This window comes from Mesoplodon densirostris, chromosome 7, assembly GCF_025265405.1.
Source record: "Mesoplodon densirostris isolate mMesDen1 chromosome 7, mMesDen1 primary haplotype, whole genome shotgun sequence".
NCBI classification, from domain to species: domain Eukaryota; kingdom Metazoa; phylum Chordata; class Mammalia; order Artiodactyla; family Ziphiidae; genus Mesoplodon; species Mesoplodon densirostris.
In genome coordinates, this window is record NC_082667.1 from 6254759 (window position 1) to 6270974 (window position 16216).

Genomic DNA, 16216 nt, shown 5'->3' on the forward strand with positions numbered 1-16216 from the left:
ACTACTCAGCCATAAAAAGGAATGTAATCTTGCCATCTGCAGCAACATGAGGGTTGAGAGTATGACGCTAAGTGAAATAAATCAGGCAGAGAAAGACATACACTGCATGTATGTGGAATCTAAAAAACAAAACAAACAGAACAAAATCCAGAGTCATACACAGAATAGATTGGTGGTTGCCAGAGGGGTGGGTGTGGTGTGAAACAGGGGAATGGGATTATGAAGTACAAACTTCCAGCTACAAAATAAACAAGTCATGGGGATGTAATGTACAGCATGGGGGAATATAGTCAATAACACTGTATTAGCTTTGTAAGGTGACAGATGGTAAGGAACCATTGTGGTAACCATTTTGCAATGTATACAAATGTTGAATGTTGTACACCTGAAACTAATATAATATTGTATGTCAATTCTACCTCAATTTAAAAGAGAAGAATTATTCTTCCATTTGTACTTTCAATATGGAAAGTGTAAGGATATAAGGAAAACTCCTGCCCCAGCCAAGCTATGCCCATTTCTTAAGGACTACAGAAAAATTAAATCCTTGTTTTCTTTTGATTGTTGCAACTGGGAGGTCAACAGTAATGTGAAATTATTTGTGCTGGTTTTAACACTGTCAAGGATAAGGGTTCCCCCCGCTCCATTCTCCTATCTATATGTAAACCCTGGTGAAAGTAAACATCTACGGCAAATCTCTAAGTGATTAAAAAACAAATTCAATCCTCAAAATAACCCTGGAAATAAGTAGTCAATGACACAACCTGCTACAGGTGAAACTCAAAAGGCAATGCCACTTTAACACTAAGGAAAGCAGCCACCAATCTCCTCCAGCCTACCAACATTACCAAATAATTTTAAATGGTTTAACTAGCATGCTGTGCTTTTTTAAATTCTAGGTGCTTTTTGGCAACCTAAAGGATGTTTCTGGCCTCCCATAGACACCAGCCCTTGCTGAACCCAGTGTCACAGTAAATAGCAGGCACAAACTGAACTATGAAATCTATTCCAACCACATTTTCACTCAAAAGCAATTTGTACTTTCCAGGGTTAACAGTGAGTTTTACTCCTGAATAACCAATTATCATTTATTCTATTTAGATTACCAAACTATATAGCAAACTCATGTTTTCCAACTCACCATGAGCAAACTCACGGTGGCGCAGTGGTTAAGAATCCGCCGGCCAATGCAGGGGACATGGGTTCGAGCCCTGGTCCGGGAGGATCCCACATGCCACAGAGCAACTAAGCCCGTGTGCCACAACTACTAAGCCTGCACTCTAGAGCCCGTGAGCCACGACTACCGAGCCCGCGAGCTGCAACTACTGAAGCCCGCGCGCCTAGAGCCCATGCTCCTCAACAAGAGAAGCCACCGCAATGAGAGGCCCACACACTGCAACGAAGAGTAGCCCCTGCTCGCCACAACTAGAGAAACCCCGCGCGCAGCAACAAAAACCCAACACAGCCGGAAAAAAAAAATTTTAAAACTGCCTTAAAAAAATATTTACCACTCCTGGTCAGGTGGTAATTAACTACATTAAATGGTAAAAACAGCCACATAAATGGAATATTTAGATTAACTCAAGTACTGACAGATAAGATGAAGGGCTAAAGCTATTCTACTCTACTCTGCTCTACTCTGCTCTACTCTGCTCTCCTAGATGGTTAGCTGTAGAAAAGACAATGGTGGGAATTCCTTGGTGGTCCAGTGGTTAGGACTCCATGCTTTCACTTCTGAGGGTTCCGGTTCAATCCCTGGTCGAGGAAAAAAGATCCCACAAGCAGCAGCGTGGCCAAAAAAAAAAAAAAGACAATGGTGCAAGAGTAGATGCAAACAGGTATCCACTATTACACAGAAACATCTGGCATTCTCTTTTCTAAACATGTGTAAATGGAAAGCAACCTTTAAAACTATAAAAAAAATTTAAAAATTAAAAAAAATTTTTAAATGGTGCTGGCACAACTGGATATCCACATGTAAAAGAATGAAGCTGGACCTCTGCCTCACACCTTATACAAAAAAACTAACTTAAAATGGATCAGACTTAAATGTAAAGTCTAAGACTATGCAATTCTTAAAAGAAACTGCGGTGTAAATATTCATGACTGTGGATTAGGCAACAGTTTCTTAGATAAGACACTAAAAGTACAAGTAACAACAACAAAATAGATTAACTAGATTTCTTCAAAATTAAAACTTTTTGTGCTTCAAAAACACTATCAAGAAAGGTAAAAGGCAATTTATAAAATGAGAGAAAATATTTGCAAATTATATATCTCATAAGGGTCTAATATCTAGGATATATAAAGAACTCTTACAACTTAAAAATGAAAAGACAAAAATATAAAATTAAAGTGGGCAAAGGTTTGAAAGAGTATTTTTCAAAGATATATAACTGGCCAGTAAGCACATGAAACATCATTAGTCTTTAGCTCATCAGTCATTAAGGAAATGCAAATCAAAACCACAAGATACTACTTCACAACTACTAGGTAATAAGTGCTGGTGAGGATGTGAAAAAGCAAAACCCTCATACACAGTTAGTGGGAATGTAGAACAGAGCAACTCTTTTGGAAGACAGTCTGGCAGTTCCTCAAATTGGTTAGAGTTACCATATGACCCAGAAATTCCATTCCTAGGTAGTTACCCAAGAGAATGAAAACACGCCACACAAAAACATGTACACCAACATTCATAGCAACATTATTCATTATAACCAGAGTAGACGGACACTCCGAGGGTCCATCAACTGACAAATGGCTAATAAAATATAGTATATATCCATACAATGGAATACAGTTGAGCAAGAAAAGGGAATGAAGTACTGATAAAAGCTACTAACACAGATGAACTTTGAAAAACACACTAAGTGAAAAAAGCCAATCACAAAGGACTACATATTTTATGATTACCTTTATCTGAAATGTACAGAATAGGCAAATCTATAAAGACAGAAAACACATTAGTGGTTGCCAGGGGCTGGAAGGAAGAGAGATGGGGAATAACTGCTAATGTGTATTGGGTTTCTCTGGGGTAATGAAAATGTTCTAGAATTAGATACTGGTAATGTTTTCATAACTTTGTGGATTTACTAAAAACTACTGAATTGCACACTTTAAAAGTGTGAATTGCCTAGCATATGAATTCTATCTCAATACAAAATAATGAGGGGCAATCTGTAAAAGAATAAAGGTAATACAACGTACATGTTTAAGTAAAGCAATGTATATTTATGATATAAGAAAAAAGTTTGATGTAGACCAATAGAAGACACATTGCCTGATATCATTTTTTTGAGAAAGCAAAATCTTTTTCTAAGCAATTTCCATAGACATTTCAGTTGATTTTATATGAAAGGACACACAGACAAGTGACTAAAAAAAGTTATTAAGTATTTAATGAACTACCATGATGTGCCAAAAATGCAGAAGCAGTTTGTTAGTTCTGAGAATTTTCACTCCATCTACTGATATAATTCACCACATTAACAGATTAAAGGAGAAAAATTACATGATCAGCTAGATCTGAGCTGTCCAAAATGTTAGCTACATGTGACTATGAAACTTTAATTAAGATTAAATACATTTTCAACAAATGATGCAGGGAAAACTGGGTATCTGCATGCAGGAGAATGAAGTTGGACCCTTACTGACACCATACAGTACAAAAATTAACTCAAAATAGATCAAAGACGTAAACATAACTGGTAAAACTATAATAAAATTCTTAGAAGAAAACATGGGAAAATCTTCACAGCACTGGCTTTAACGAGGATTTCTTAAACGACATCAAAAGCAAAAGCAAAAAAAACAGACAAAATGGACTTCATCAAAATTTTAAAAATTTGGGGACTTCCCTGGTGATCCAGCGGTTAAGACTCTGTGCTCCCAATGCAGGGGGCCCGCGTTTGATCCCTGGTTAGGGAACTAGATCCCACATGCCGCAACTGAAGATCCTGCACGTGGCACAGGAGATCCCGCGCGCACAACTAAGACCCGGCCCCGCCAAATAAATTAAATAAATAAATAATTTAAAAAAAAATTTGTGCAAAGGACACTAATGACAGAGTGAAAAGAAACCATAGGGGAAAAATATTTGCAAATCATATATCTGATATGGGATTAGTATCTAGACTATATAAAGAACTCTTACAACTCAACAACACAATAAACCTACTTCAAAAATGGGCAAAGGACAGAAATTCCTCCAAAGAAGATACACAAATGGCCAATATGCACTTGAAAAGATGTCTAACATCACTAGAAATCAAACCCACAATGAGATACCACTTCACATCCATTAAGATTCCTATCATCAAAAAAACACAAAATAACAAGTGTTAGTCAGGAAGTAGGGAAATTGGAACCCTTATGCATTGCTGTTTGCAGCCTGTGTAAAAAAAGAGTCTAGCAATTCCTCAAAAAAGTAAACACAGAATTGCCATATGATCCAATAATTCCACTTCTAGGTATATACCCAAAAGAACTGAAAGCAGGAACTCAGACATCTTGACACCAACGTTCATAATAGCATTATCCACAATGGTCAAAAAAAAAAAAGGTGGAAATAGTCCCAAATTTCCATTGACAGATAAACAAAATGTGGTGTTCATATATACAATGAAATATTATTCAGCTATAAAATGAAATGGAGGTCTGATACATGCAGCAACATGGATAAACCTGGAAGAAATCATGCTAAGTGAAATAGGTCAGACATAAAAAGATAAAATATTGTATGATTCCACTTATGAAGTACCTAGAGTAGACAAATTCATAGAGAAAGTAGATTAGAGGTTACCAGGGGCTGGGTGGAGGAGGAATGGAAAGTTACTGCTTTATGATTACAGAATTTCTATTTGGGGTAATGAAAAAAAGTTTTGGAAACAGTAATGATGGTAGTACACTGAATTAATACACTTAAAAATGGTTAGAATGGCAAGTTTTGTTATAAATATTTTACAATTTCTAAAAATTAGTAATGTAATATATCAAAAATCTCCCTTTGAGAATCACTGTACAGGAACTTCCCTGGTGGTGCACTGCTTGAGAATCCGCCTGCCAATGCAGGCGACACGGGTTCTATCCCTGGTCCGGGAAGATCCCACATGCTGCGGAGCAACTAAGCCCGTGCGCCACAAGTACTGAGCCTGCGCTCTAGAGCCTGCAAACCACAACTACTGAGCCTGCGTGCCACAACTACTGAAGCCTGCGTGCCTAGAGCCCATGCTCCACAACAAGAGAAGCCCCCGCTTGCCCCAACTAGAGAAAGCCCATGCACAGCAACGAAGATCCAACGCAGCCAATAAAAAAAAAAAAGAATCACTGTACAATTCTATCATTTTATATCAAATAGTTTTTCTTGCTAAGATAATCAACCTGTGAGAATCAGGAAATATGACAGTATTATTTTACAAAGAAAAAGAAAGGTAAAACTGACCTAAGTTAACCCTCTTAGAAAACAGCAGAAAAACAAGAAAGCAAAAGTGTCTAAAGGGAGAACTTACCTAGTGTCAGTTCTACTATTGCTACTTTGCTGTGTGATCTTAGGCACTTAAGTAAATCATTTAACCTCTCCAGATCCTAGTTTTCCCTTGGAGGTAAATAATTCAAGGTCCCTTTGTGTTCTAAAATAAAGTCCTCAACAATCTGATTCCATCTAAGATATGAGCCTTGCTCCCTTTTACATTATACCATGTTGAAATTTTGCTACATACTGGTCCCCCAGGTCTGTCTGCCCTTATTCATAGACTATCTAAATTCCAGACCTAGTCCTCTCTGTCCTGACCAGGGACACTGAGAGAGACCAGTGGTGGGTTGGCAGGGTAGCCCTCCTAGGGACTTCCACATCGTCCTGCTGTCCGCCTACCCCCCCATATTAAACAAACCTCCGTGTATCTCAATCAACCAGGTGTTAGAGGCAGCTCTTTCTGGAGAGCTTAGGCAATTCCCATTCCCCTAGGGATACAAAGGAGTCAGAGAATGAAGGAATTGTATAAAGTATGAAAAGGCAGTTAGTTTTTTATTAATGACACCCACAAGGGCTACTGCTCTGAAGGTGAACTATGATGCCAGGGCAAAATTACAGTAGTAATAGCAGTTAACATTTGAGTGCTTACCATGTACCAAGTACTGTAATAAGCACTATGCATGTATTAACACATATAAGAATATTATCCTCTCTACCTTATAAAAATAAAAAAGGCAAATGTAGGATAGAAGTAACTTGCCCAAGTTACAAAGTTAGTAATTGGTGCAGCTGAGATTGGAACCCAGGCACTTTGGTTTTAGAACCAATGGTCTAACCACCCTATACTACTGAAATCATTTTGGAATGAAACTTCAGCCAGACCAGTAGCTTGAGACAGCTGGAAGTAACTGTCAAAGGAAGGAGACACCCAACTGAAATGACTCTGCCATCGAGAGGAGGTAAAGTGGTGGGACCTACTGGTAACAAAGGAGACTGTCTATAAATCAGAAAACGATGCTTGGTAGAAAGAAGATTAGCAAAAGACCTTACCTAAGGTTGGAGGTTTCTGATATTTCCTAAGGGATACTACATTTCTAGCTACGCCACTATTTATTTAACATTCCACCATTCCTGACTTCTAATTCTAGCTTTTACTTGACAAATTATCTTACTGGACATTCAGCTATTCTGGCTGAAATAAAAATATTGCTATTCCTAACCAGAGACCATTTTATTTTATATCAGAGTGCTTTGAACTTAGTACATTTATTGTGTATGGTATTAAAATTTGTTCTCATTCTCTGTATTTGTAGTCAGTGACATTTATTACACACCTTCTGTTAAGATGAAATTGCCAACATTTTTTTTTTTACCAAGATTCATTTCTATGTCTCCTATTTTCTCTAAGATTCTGAGCTATCTGAGATAGATCTACCCCACTACCTGATAGAAAAGTTTTTAATTACACAGCCTCTTTGCTGGTGATGGTATAAGAAGCCAAGTAGGGCTTCCCTGGTGGCGCAGTGGTTGGGAGTCCGCCTGCCGATGCAGGGGACACGGGTTCGTGCCCCGGTCCGGGAAGATCCCACATGCCACGGAGCGGCTAGGCCCGTGAGCCATGGCCGCTGAGCCTGCGTGTCCGGAGCCTGTGCTCCGCAATGGGAGAGGCCACAACAGTGAGAGGCCTGTGTACCGCAAAAACAAACAAACAAACAAGAAGCCAAGTAATAATGTGATTTTCATGTCCACATCATGATACTGCTTTAAAAAAAAGTTTGGGGGCATCTTTTTATAAATTTATAAAGCTATGTGGATTAAATCTGAATCTTTCCAACATATACCAAATCCCCTATTTGATAAGTGCTTAATAAGCTCTTATACATCTTTAAAGAAAGAAGCTGAGGTTCTCAACTAGCCTATATCACAAAAGTATGAACATATACATATCCTAAAAATCAACTGAACTTTAAAGTGTTGTTCTCATTTTCTTTCTTTCTGTATTTTTGAAAACCCATCATTACTGTAAGATCACACACTGGGACAGGTACATATGTAGATGGATCGTTGCCTACCACCTTTCCTATGTGTGTATGTGTGGATTGTGCTACAAAAATTATTTGAGGGGACTTCCCTGGTGGCCCAGTGGTTAAGACTTCACCTCCCAATGCAGGGGGTGGGGGTTCGATCCTTGGTCAGGGAGCTAAGATCCTACAAGCCTCGTGGCCAGAAAACCAAAACATAAAAAAAAAAAGAACAAATCAATAAAGACTTTAAAAATGGTCCCCATCAAAAAATATATATATATATTAAAAAAAGAATGAGAAAAATAAGTTCTTAAAAAAAATTTATTTGAACACTTACTCATTCATAAAACAGGACACTGAACATGGAGTAACAGCCAGATGCTCTGCCTACAAAGATAAAAGGCACAGTCCTAGCCCTGAAGGAGACTGCTGGCCAGTAGGGGGAGACAGATATGTAAATAAATTACAGTATTACAATTCAATGTGATATGTATTGTATTAAGATAGGTAGATACAAATGTTATTAAAGTCCAAGAGGAAGAAGTAACAGAATGGTTGGTGAAGGCTCCACATAAGAGAAGAAATGTCTGTTCATTCATAATAACTTTACTGAACACCTACTAAGTGCCAAGGACTTATACAGACTCTATATTGCTCCTCTATGGCAGTGACCTCTTCAAACATTTTTGGGTTTCCCCCTCACCCTAGTGGATTACTCAGGACCTCCTTATTAATTGAGAGGGTGTGGATAACATTTTTAAAAAATAAAAGCTTATAATCTTTGTTTAGAAAATGTGATAATTTCATTACACCTCATGAGGGATTTTAATGGGAACACCCTAAGGTAGTACAAAAACAGTAGGAACCACTGCCTTACAGTGACTGAACCTTGGGCCCAAGTTTTTACCTTTTGATTTAACACTTACTGGCCTTAAAATAAGAGGCCTGACCACAAAGATAAAGGGATGCAGATGCTTAGTTTTAACACGACTGCTTTAATGTATTACAAAGAATGTGTACTGATCAACTGACATGGCTGAAAAGCTTGCATTTCTTTTGCTGACAGTTCAGCCTTCAAATATTTCCTGGGCTAACTGAAGATCACCTTCTGCAGAGATCAACAGTACACAGAACACTTTCTATATATGAAAAAGGTTAGCAGATCTCAGTAAATCCAACAAGGCAGAGTAATCCATAAATAGAATTTGGCAAGAAGCTTATTCACACCTAAGTCTCTTCGATTTAAAAAAAAAAAAAAAGATAGCTGAGAAGGCACAATGCTCCGAAGAAGAGGGATACATAACACAAAGTGAACTTTTCCCCTAAAAGTTCCCTCAGAACTAATATCAAATACCTACTATATAGAATGATCCTAAAATTCTGAGTCAGGATACAGTTACTCAACCACAAACATGTCCTCCAAAAAACCAACTGGCTGAGAAATGAGTTAAAGTGCTGGACCTCTTCCACCAACACTCCCTGCTTTTCTGCATACTATGTGGTATAATCAACTGTTCAGTGTGCTTGCTGCACAAGTAACCATGATATCACCACAATTCTGTAAAGAAAAAAACTGTGGCTACAAGTAGCAAAATCATTCTCTGAAATTCAGGATGAAGACAGGCATCTCAACACCACCTTTAAGAGAAATAATCTGAGTTCAGACATTATAGAAAAGGCACATTTTTATTCCCCTAAAGGTTTTTACTAGAATATACATACATTCTTCTTCTTGGATACTGGCAAAAGTAGTACTCAGTAATATTACATTATCAACATGCAAATGTTCAATCCGTTTATCCTCCCAAAGTAGCCTAGTCAAGCCATCAGAGAAACTGGAAATAAGTACAACATTTGTCAATGTCCAAGTCATGTTGGGGGTTTTACTTCTTTTTAAAATTTATCTATTTATTTATTTATTTTTGGCTGCGCTGGGTCTTCGTTGCTGCCCATGGGCTTTCTGTACTTGCAGCGAGCAGTGGCTACTCTCTGTTGTGGCACACGGGCTTCTCATTGCGGTGGCTTCTCGTTTTGGAGCACAGGCTCTAGGCGCGCGGGCTTCAGTAGTTGCAGCAAGTGGGCTCAGTAGTTGTGGCGCACAGGCTTAGTTGCTCTGCAGCATGTGCGATCTTCCCGGACCAGGGATCGAACCCATGTCCACTGCACTGGCGAGCAGATTCTTAACCACTGCGCCACCAGGGAAGTCCCAAGGGGGGTTTATTTCTTAAATAACTGGGAAATAAAGATGTGTAATTCCCCACTCCACCTTCTATCCTGCTTTCAAATCTTCACCTCCTTTTAGTAACCATAGAATGATTTTTAAACTCAGCACTCTTACTATATGACACTCAAAAATTAATCTACTCATTGCCAACCCCCCCCAAAATTAATCTGAATTAAGTGAAATCATTACCCAAAAGGAATATAAAATGTTTGCTTTTTCTAATTGTTCACCTCCTAGAGCAGAAAAGGGAATTTTGGAAGGCCTAATCACTAGGAAATAATCTTCAAATGACCTGCACACAACCAAAATGGATAATACCACCCACCAAAAATGGAAACAATAATGAACTCAGAAATATTCAGTTTCTCCCTCAACTCAACAAATTTCTTAACCTCATTTTCATTAGCCAATGAACATCCATTGAGATTCAAATACTCCCTAAACACTCATGTTTACTGCCTGGTTAGTTTCTATAGCAACAGACACCCAGAATCCAGAAACAAAGATAATGCCTAGTTTTTTCACCATCTTCTGTAACTGATGCAACTGTAAGTCATTAGTATGATACGTGGCACAAGCCATGCCATTTCAGTTCCTAGAAGGTAAAGACTAGTGTATTTGTTAGGCAAAACAATTTGTAGAAAAAGAAAAAGCCCCTAGAAGTTTACCTTAAATCTAATGGGGAAGTAAGAGTGTGACCTTTCTGCCAGTCACTGAGAAAGGTACTGCAAACCTAAAAGGACAGCTTGTTCTGGAAAACACTAACTCTAGACATTTACTCAGTAAATGATATGAACCATTAAATGTGTCCCACATGCTGCTTCTCCTAAATTTTAGGTGAGTTCGGGGAGACAGCAAGCAGTCACTTGAAGCCAGATGATATTACATAAATGTACCTATCTCCAGCCTTGCTATATTCCTCTGATCAGGATGCTTTTCTCTATGGCCCTCCTCTCTGGAGCTATGATTAATGTTTTGATTCACAGACAAAGATCAATCTCTTCACCAACACATGACCTCTTTCAAACTGCCAAACTTGAGATTTAGAGGAGTCATGAAATTTCATGTTTAGGAGCAGAAGCTCTGGAAGGAACTGGCAAAAGATGAAGAGCTGGTATTTTAAACTGTCCCCCACAAACACATATACTCCTCCCCTTTCCCACTACCATGATTATATTATAATCCTGGCAAGACCTTTTTCCTTCTCATCTTTCAGTCACTCATTTGTGCCAACTAAGGAAGGTTAAAGCACAGAAAACTATGTCTTCACTTCTGAATTTACCTAGAAATGTTAGTATAAGAGTGGTAAACTGACCCATAGCACTGAGAAGCCCAAGAGCAAAAGGAATACTTAGATAAAGCAGTTATACTCAAGCTATGAGAGAAACCAATAATGCAAGTTAATGACCACATATTTGCTAACTTCTCCAGACATCTAAAACATTACCAATCACCTTCAACCAAGTGAACAATCTTAGAAAATTCACCTTCAGATATGACCCTATTTATTTATTACTTATTATTTTTACCAAAACTACATAATGAGAACAAAGGAACTGGAGTCAGAGTGGGTGTGGGCCTGGTCTAGTTACCGGTACTTTGAGCTTCAAATTCCCAAACCTTCCATTTTCTTGTGTGAAAATGTCAAGAATTTCACTTAATGCACAGGATTGTGGTGAGGTTTAAATGAGAACATATGCACAAGTACTCTGCAAACTGTAAAGCGTCCCATACATAAAAAAAGGCTGAATGTAGTAGTGGCAGAGTCTAGGGTTCAAATAATGGTTCTGCCTCTCACTGTACATGAGCTACTTTAATAATTAAAATAGAAGCCATCACACAGGACTGCATGAGGATTAAGTGAGATAAAAGATGTGAAGTAGGGCTTCCCTGGTGGCGCAGTGGTTGAGAGTCCGCCTGCGGATGCAGGGGACACGGGTTCGTGCCCCGGTCCGGAAAGATCCCACATGCTGCGGAGCGGTTAGTGAGCCATGGCTGCTGAGCCTGCGCGTCCGGAGCCTGTGCTCTGCAACGGGAGAGGCCACAACAGTGAGAGGCCCGCGTACCGCAAAAAAAAAAAAAAAAAAAAAAAGACGTGAAGTAGCCAGCACATGTCCCAAAAATATTAGCAATTATGGTTTTGAACAGGAATCAACACTGGACTGGGAAACAAACTATCTTTCCCTAAAAGAGCGGTTTATGCGGCTAGAGACAAGTCATACCTCACACGCCTTTTCTCAAACAGCATTAAACATCAGATAAGATTTTTTTCCTCCCTTATCATCCCAAGTGGCAAAGCTTCTAATAAGTTTCCTAAGTCTATCCATTTCACGAGCTCTTTTATGGTTTCACCATCTCTATCTCCTTACATCAAATATCTAATCCTCGGGATGAAATTTTGGGAAATGCAGCAACTGTACCCTCTCCATCCCCACACTGTCAGCAATTTAATATGAAGTGGTCATTTCTGGAAGGTGTTATCTGGGAGAAGCCTAAAAGCCTAAGTGGTAGAGCTGGCTCTACTGTTGTTGATTTCTGGGTAGCAGGAACTTAAAGGAATGGTCATATGTGAACAGGGCAAGTGCGGAGCCAGAAGATAGAGGGGCTATGTGCTTATACAAGAACAAGTTTTTGGACATTAAGACAGACAGAAGCCTGAAGACAGACTAAAGGAGAAAAGAGAACTGACCAACAAAACTAGAAGGTTTAGAATACAGTTCAATTATTGACATAAAATAAATTTCACACCTGCCTGCCTGTGTTGCTCTAAAATCTCAGAAAGTGCTATAGAAGTAATCATGTACATTTATAGAAAACAAGAATTAAATCACCTATTGCTATGATTCTCTTGTATTGTTGGGATGTAATGAAAGAAAACCCTGGTGAAAAGTATACAATTATGTTAGAATTTTATACTGCCAAGGGAAAGGGGAATAACCAAATAAACTGAAATGATTTAATAAACTGTAATTCATCCTTCACTATACTTTTTAGGAAGCTTGTTTAGTAGTGGAAGGAAGTTCCTGAGAGGGACAGAGTAAAGAATCAGAACAGGGACCTAAAAAGCTCTTTTCCCACCATCATCCTCATAGAGATTCTAAGCCTGTGTGTCCCACAGCCTGTGTACTAGGACTTACAGGACTTACATGTCCTGAGTACTTACTATAGGCTGAGTTCTGTCCAAGACAGAATAGAAATAAATAGAAGAGAGCAGCTATTTTCAAGAAGCTCATAATTTGTTTGGAAAACAGAACCCACTTAATTAAGAAAAGACTAGAGGCATAGGCAAGAGCAGAATGAGAACGAGAACTTAAGAGTAGGTTTAGACAATCCAATTTCACACAGGTGCGTGTTGCTATGAAATGCTACAGCTAAATATCAATGTGACTAGATGTTACTATATTTCCTATCATAATAATAGGTAACATATGAATGCTTCCTTGTGCTAAGCATTTTCGAGCCCATTTTTCTAGCTCATTTATAATCCTCACAACAACCTGATGAAGACAGTAAAATGCTAATTTTAGTTATGAAGAAAGAATCAAAAAGGTTGGGTAACAAGCCAGGATTACTCAACATGTAGCTAAGCTGGGACTCAAATACATCCAACTATTATTTTAAAAAAGCCTATATTCTAAGTCAAACTCACAGAAGCAGAAAGTAAAATGGTGGTTGCTAGGGATTGGGGGAAGGAAGAAACAGGGAGTTGCTGTTCAGTGTGTATAAAGTTTCAGTTATGCAAGAGGATCTGTTGCACAACACTGTGCTTATAATTAACAATATTGCACATTTAAAAACTTGTTGAGAGGGCTTCCCTGGTGGCGCAGTGGTTAAGAATATGCCTGCCAATTCAGGAGACACGGGTTCAAGCCCTGGTCCGGGAAGATCTCACATGCCGTGGAGCAACTAAGCCCATGCGCCACAACTACTGAGCCCACGTGCCGCAACCACTGAAGCCCGTTTGCTTAGAGCCCATGCTCTGCAACAAGAGAAGCCACCGCAATGAGAAGCCCATGCACCGCAAGGAAGAGTAGTCCCCGCTCGCCGCAACTAGAGAAAGCCCGCACGGCAGCAATGAAGACCCAACGCAGCCATAAATTAAATAAATAAATAACAATAAAAAAATAAAATCTTAACCACACAAAAAAAGTGCGACTCCCCTTCTGCAAAAAAAAACACAGACAAAAAATAAAACGAGGGCCTCCCTGGTGGCGCAAGTGGTTGAGAGTCCACCTGCCGATGCAGGGGATACGGGTTCGTGCCCCGGTCTGGGAGGATCCCATATGCCGCGGAGCGGCTGGGCCCGTGAGCCATGGCCGCTGAGCCTGCGCGTCCGGAGCCTGTGCTCCGCAACGGGGGAGGCCACAACAGTGAGAGGCCCGCATACCGCAAAAAAAATAAATAAATAAATAAAACGAAACAAAAAAAACAAGCCTACATTCTTACCCTTATGCCAGAAGTTCTCGAACTTTTTGGTTTCAGGAATCCCTTACACTCTTAAAAATTACTGAGGACCCCAAATAGCTTTTGTATATGTTGGTTACATAGGTCAATATTTAGTGATTACAAATTAAAACGGAAGAATTTTCTAAATATATAATTGCAAAACAGGACAATGTCTTTTATTTCCAAAAAGGCTCAAGGAAAACTTCAGGATTTCGCTGGACCACAATGAAGTTACAGAGATTACAGCAGGTATAATCAAAAAGTAGCTAGTAAGAGCACAATATGAGTACTGAAAACTGAGTTAATCTCTGAAAAAACACATTTAAATCCTACTACTTTACAAAATTTTAGAAAACACAAGAATACACAAATACACACTCTATTAGCCCTGAGAGTGATGTCATCACACATCATGTAAGTTCTGGAAAACTCCACTGTATTTCTGGAAAATCTCCACTTATTAGTGAATGAGACAGAAAAAGTCAAATAACATCTTAGTATTACTATTAAGATAGTTTTGACTTCACAGATCCCTATACATAAAAGAACCCTGAGTATATATCATACTGTGGGAACCACTGTTCCACACCAACCTTCTTTAAATAATGGCTCATAAAAATCAATGTAGATCAGATATGCATTTTTTAAATGAAATAATAGAATAGAATGAAACGGAGAGTATAAGAAAACACAGTATGGCTAAGTACCATTTCCTGAAACTGCTGTTAAAATTATGTACACCCATGTGTATGAGTGTACTAGACCCTAACAGAAAATGTATTTCCTGGACTTCCCTGGTGGCGCAGTGGTTAAGAATCCACCTACTAAAGCAGGGGACATGGGTTCGAGCCCTGGTCCAGGAAGTTCCCAAATGCTGTGGAGCAAGGAAGCCCGTGAGCCACAACTACTGAGCCTGCGCTCTAGAGCCCACGAGCCACAACTACTGAGCCCGTGTGTCACAACTACTGAAGCCTGTGTACCTAGAGCCCGTGCTCAACAAGAGAAGCCACCGCAATGAGAAGCCCGTGCACCACAACGAAGAGTGGCCCCCGCTCGCTGCAACTAGAAAAAGCCCGCATGCAGCAACAAAGACCCAATGCAGCCAAAAATAAAATAAATTAAATTTAAAAAAAAAGAAAATGTATTTCCTACCGCAGCTCAGTCAAAACCTGAAAAACACTGTACAACATACTAATTTCCCTATACTACTGCCAAAGCAGAAGCTATACACACATAACCTACAATCTGTATACTAAAAACTGAGAATTTGTGATAAGCCAGATATTCTCCAACATGAAGGCAAATAAAGGTTTCAGGTGGATACAATTTCTATAAATTGAATAAAGTCACAGGTCACCTCACCACGCTATCACGCTGTTGCCACAGTCACCACTAAAGCTTTCCTACCACCTTTGCTTCCACAGTCAGTTCAGGTAAATAGGAAAGCAAGAGTTACCCAAACCCCATCAGCCACAAATAAAGGTGCTCTTCCCTTCCCTCTAAACAGAGCTCTCGCTCTTAATCACAGGTTGACTTCCTAAATGAAGGGCCTGCCTTCACAGCAAACTGGTCAACAATCACTTTGCTGCTGGCATTATGGTTACTGCTCTCATCCTGAATCTATAGGATTTCCTGGTTCAAAACAGCAGCATTCAGACAATGCTTCAAGTTGTAGATCTCTCTCTGTATCCTGGCAAAGGCAGGTCTGCATCTGGCGAACTGCAACAAATGGAAACACCAGATAGTGAAAGGCAGAGCCTGTCTGCACCAACAGCTGAAGCTCCACCCACAGCCTGGGCACAATCCAGGACACCCAGAGATCTCAACAATGATCTCCCTGAGAAGCTACAAAGACAAACTCTACTGGAGGCAGTGAATGAAACATAACATCACTGCCTCTTCCTCTCTACCAGAACTGAACTGCAGAATTTTATCTCAGAAACAGTTTCTCTCTCAATTAGTCCAAACAGACTAACAAAAGCCTGATGAAAATTATCAGAGAAAAGGCAGTGAGGCAGGGCTGAGTTCAGTGATACATCATGATGGCATATA

At 39.3% G+C, this 16216-nt stretch overlaps 1 protein-coding gene across 4 annotated transcripts in view; it reads right to left on the reverse strand.

The window, feature by feature from the left end:
* The window catches only part of KDM2A (lysine demethylase 2A), a 104412-nt gene that overhangs the window by 49084 nt on the left and 39112 nt on the right, over positions 1-16216 (reverse strand). The gene's annotated exons all lie outside the window — the stretch shown is intronic.